We start from the raw sequence: 4876 nt of genomic DNA, 5'->3' as shown, positions 1-4876 counted from the left end.
TAGCTGTTTTTTAAAGCAAATCTTTAAAGTAAAGACACAAGTATTTTCAAATAAAACACCAGCTGTTAAGTTGTGGGTGAACATATCAGACGACACAGCGATTCTTCAAACAGCTCTTCTTTATTCAGAGGCCAGAACTGAACTGAACTGAAGGGCTCAGTCAGCCTGCTTATATAGAGCTCCAGTACAACGTTACTGTAACAACTTTCTAAAACTAGCCAATCACTGAACGTCACTTTCAATCCCTTATTTGCATAACTATCTACAGTATCCATCCAATCACTGAATGTCACTTTCGATCCTTCATTTGCATAACTATCTACAGTATCCCCCTGCTGGCCCAGGGTGAGAACTTCAGTACATAACACCAGCAATACATGGTGCATAAAAGCATGCAGCTCGGTGTCCCTATCAGAAATAGGTCTGGTGACATATTTCGACCAATTCTACCAAATCAATACTGTAGTGCTTGGATTCAAGCTTATTTGGCCCCACTGATTGTATAAAGAGGAATAAGTGTGCACAAATTCCAGTAACCCACCTTAATGGAGTCTATGTACAATCTCTTATATTACTGACAAAAATGATGTTCACTGATGCCAAACAGAAGCATGTCACATAATGAGAAAACACATTGTTTCAGCCCCATAACACATTGGGTGGGTGTGGTTTGAATGTTCTCAAGTTCTCTCTTCCTCTAGAAACTTGCATGCCATGGAAGATAAAACCAGATTGGAAAATACAATACTCACTGTTTAAAAACAACAAATATAGACTGCACCGCCCCCAAACAAAGCCATTTATAAATTTATTTGTTCGCCAGCTTTTAAGGCACAGCCTACCTAAGAGGGGCAGATTTAGGGCTGCCATATTTCAAACAGTGAAAATCCGGACAGAAAAGTTGTTGAGCTGCTTTTTAAAAAAACGACACTGCCAACATGGGCTGCCATGCATCCGGATTGTCCTGATTTCTGCCCGGACACTGCTGCCAATTGCAGTTTTCCGAATCTATGGCAACACATCACAGCTTGCATCTCATAAATAGCCAAAAAAGTAAAATATCTTGGAATCTGGTTAACTATGAAGAATATAAATCTGATTGAAAATAATTATAAGAACACATGGAAAGAAATAACGAAGGACTTGGATACTTGGAATAGAATACACCTCTCTTGGTTGGGGAGAATGGCAGCGATTAAAATGAACCTACTACCAAAACTACTTTTTTTATTCCAAAATATACCGATAATCAGGGGAACTTCACTATTTAAAGATTGGCAGAGACTACTCTCTAAATTCATCTGGCAGGGAAAAAGACCAAGAATTAAATCCAAATTGCTCACAGATCAAAAAGACAGGGGTGGATTTGCGGTCCCAAATTTAAAGTTATACTATGAAGCCGCATGCCTTTGCTGGGTAAAAGAATGGATTGTCATTAAAAACAAAGATTTGTTAGACCTAGAGGGATTCAACTTAAGATTTGGTTGGCATGCCTACCTATGGCGGGATAAGGGAAGGGTCCATAAAGATTTTTCTAACCATATTTTTAGAGGGCCACTGCTAGAAGTGTGGGAAAGGAATAAAAAATTGTTGGAACAGAAAACCCCCTGGTGGTTATCACCAATTGATATCCTGACAATAAAAAAAACAAACATTGAAGGGGAAAGATGGACATATGAAGATCTATTAGCTAAAACAGAGTCCGGGTGGAGGATTAGACCATATGAAGAAATAAAAAATAAGTTGACTGGTTGGATCCAATATCACCAAATTAATTCTATGTGGACGGAAGATAAAAAGACTGGGATAAGTGAGAAGAAATCTAGATTTCAGATTGAAATAATAGAAGGCAAAACAAAATTACTGTCAAAAATGTACAGCCAGTTACTTGAGTAGGACACCAAAGATGAGGAAGTAAAGGAGGTAATGGTGAAGTGGGCAGTGGATTTAGGATATAACATAGAGTTTGACAAATGGAAGGCATTATGGTGTAAAGGTATGAGCTTCTCGGCATGTACAACACTCAAAGAAAATATGTACAAGATGATGTACAGATGGTATATAACACCGGTAAAATTGGAAAAAAAATTACAAAACAGGTGATAAAATGTGTTGGAAATGCAAGAGCAAGGAGGGCGACTTCATTCATATGTGGTGGTCATGTGAGATATTCAAAAAAATTTGGGAATCTATATATAATGAATTAAAAAAAATTCTTAAATACACCTTTAGTAAAAAAACCCGAAGCCTTCCTGCTGGGGATAATTGGTGAAGAAATCAAAAAGGAAGATAAAACTTTTTTTCAATATGCAACAGTGGCTGCCAGAACCCTCATAGCACAGTATTGGAAAACATCAAAAACCCCAATGATAAAAGAGTGGCAATCCAAATTATTCGATTATTTAGAACTGGCAAAATTGACACAGAAAATAAGAAATCAAAAAAGTACAAAATTTAATAACGAATGGGATAAATTCAGGATATACATGGAAACAGAGATAAAGGGAAAATAAAAATGTTGATAAAAATATATATATGTATACGTAAAAATCACAGTAGGTATGAGATAACGCTTACTACGTAATTTATTTTTTTTTAAGAAAAAGACACTGCAGATAGATAAATAAGATAACATTTTCCGAAATCGAGATAAAGGGAAGTCGATTAGTGTTAATGTTGAGTCAATGTAAGTTGAATTGTCTATGTTTTATGTATTTTATGTTTTGTTTTTTATTTCCTTTTCTTTTTCTTTTTTCTTTTCTTTTTGGTTGTGTATTTTGTAATTTGTATGTTTGTGGCATGTATGTATGTCAAAATGCAATAAAAATATTAAAAAAAACAAAAAACAGCTTGCAACTCATAAAAGCAAACTGATTTTGAAAACTAACCATTGAAAACCCAGCAATGCCACAGGTGTATTAAAAGAGAAAGGCCAGCTTAAAAATGACTAGGAACTGCAAATAGATGGGTTCAAAGAACAGGTTAACAGAGGTGGCTCAAACTCAGAAAGTTTTCTGGGTGTGTTTTTTTAACCTCACTTAAAAATTTGAAGAGTTTGGGCCACCCACACCTCAATAGGGAGGCGATTCCTTACTCTTGAAGGAGGGAGGGGACACAGCAGAAAAGGCCCCGTTTCTCCTGCCCATCAACATGCAGGGGAGGGGGAATTCCTAAATGCACGGCTTGGTTTTGTGTTTTGAGAGGGTAGGTGCAAGGGTGTGTGGAAGGCGAATGAGAAAAGTTTAGGAGCTGCTTGTCTGAAGGACTGATGAGCAGTAGGTGCTTAAACCGTGGGCAGTGTGGCATTTTAAATCATGCTGATTTCTCTCCAAAGCAAAAGAAGGCACTATCCAACACACTTAGGAAGCAGCAGGGTTCTTACTCATCAGATGCATGGGGCTTACTTTTGAGCATAGTGGATAAAAATAAATGTATCTATATATCTATATCTATATCTATATCTATCTATCTATATATCTATCTATATATGTGTATATATATATATGTGTATATATATATATATATATATATATATATATATATATGCAGGTTTTGGTGTCCTCGGGTGTCTTCCCGTGTAAAAGTTGGGGTGTCTAGGCGACGTTTCGACGAGGTCTCACTCGTCATCTTCAGGCTGGTGCTTGAACCAGCCTGAAGATGACGAGTGAGACCTCGTCGAAACGTCGCCTAGACACCCCAACTTTTACACGGGAAGACACCCGAGGACACCAAAACCTGCATTCCTGTACCCGTGAAAATCTACGAAAGCATATATATATATATATATATATATATATATATATATATATATATAGTTTTTTAAATTTTAATCATATTTTTAAAATTTAAATTGGATTTTTAAAATAAAATGCTTTTGGAGGGAAAATCTTCCTAAAGATCGTTTTCTGTTTAAGTTACATTATAGTCCAAAGGCTATTCATCAGTAAATAAGGATTTGTTTTAAGTTTTTCATGTGTGCTAATTCAGTCTAAGGTTTTTTTAAAAAAAACCTTTTAAAAAATTGTTTAACCACATCAGTTAACAAACATGGATACATATGCTATAATGTTACTGTTTTAGTTAAATAAGTTGTTCAAATTGTTATTAATGAAATGTTTTTTTTCTCTTTCCAATAAAGTACAGCAGAAAAGTTGTCCAAATATAAGCAGTTAACTTCTTAAACCTCACCATAATTTCATAATTATCTGTATGTATTTCTAATAGTATAACCAAATCAGTAATTTTTGATATAACTGTAAAAACGACTTTGAAAATTTATTATTCCAAAAATGAAACCTTCATCTGGTTGTAAATATTCAGATCAGACCAGCAAGGAGGAGTCTTTCTGTAGAAAAAAAAAAAAGATTTAAATCAAGCCTTACTGACTAGTGATTTAAATCGATTTGATTTAAATCAAATCCACCCTGCTTTTGAGTGAGCATGCATAAAGCGGCTGACATATTGCAAGAGAGGATCCTGCACATGTCTACTCGGAAGTAAGCAGAGGGGCTGCAAACTTCGATTTTAAATGCATCCTCCATAATGAATACTTTCTGGGGAGTCCCATTGAACTCAGTGGGATTTACTTCTTCCGTGCACGTGCCCAGGATCCGGCTTTGCAGGGATCCAACCCAATGCGAGCTGATTAAATAAACGATTGAAAAAAAGACATGCTCTCGCAAAACCGCCCAAGCAGTTTGCTTGGATTTCCGCCCCTGTAGTTTGGATACCGTGCAATCTAGGTCAGTTTTGATGCAGGCGAGGAGCTTCACGGGCAACCCTAGAAAAGGAAATTCGGGGGGCAAAGTGCTGCAACGAAAGCGTTGCAAGAGTTGGGGTTTTGTGTGTGTGTTTTTAAGGGTTCAGAAAAAAGTGC

The sequence above is a fragment of the Podarcis erhardii genome (genome assembly GCF_964252035.2).
Source record: "Podarcis erhardii genome assembly, chromosome: 8".
In the NCBI taxonomy this organism is placed as follows: Eukaryota; Metazoa; Chordata; class Lepidosauria; order Squamata; family Lacertidae; genus Podarcis; species Podarcis erhardii.
This window is presented reverse-complemented; position numbering follows the sequence as displayed.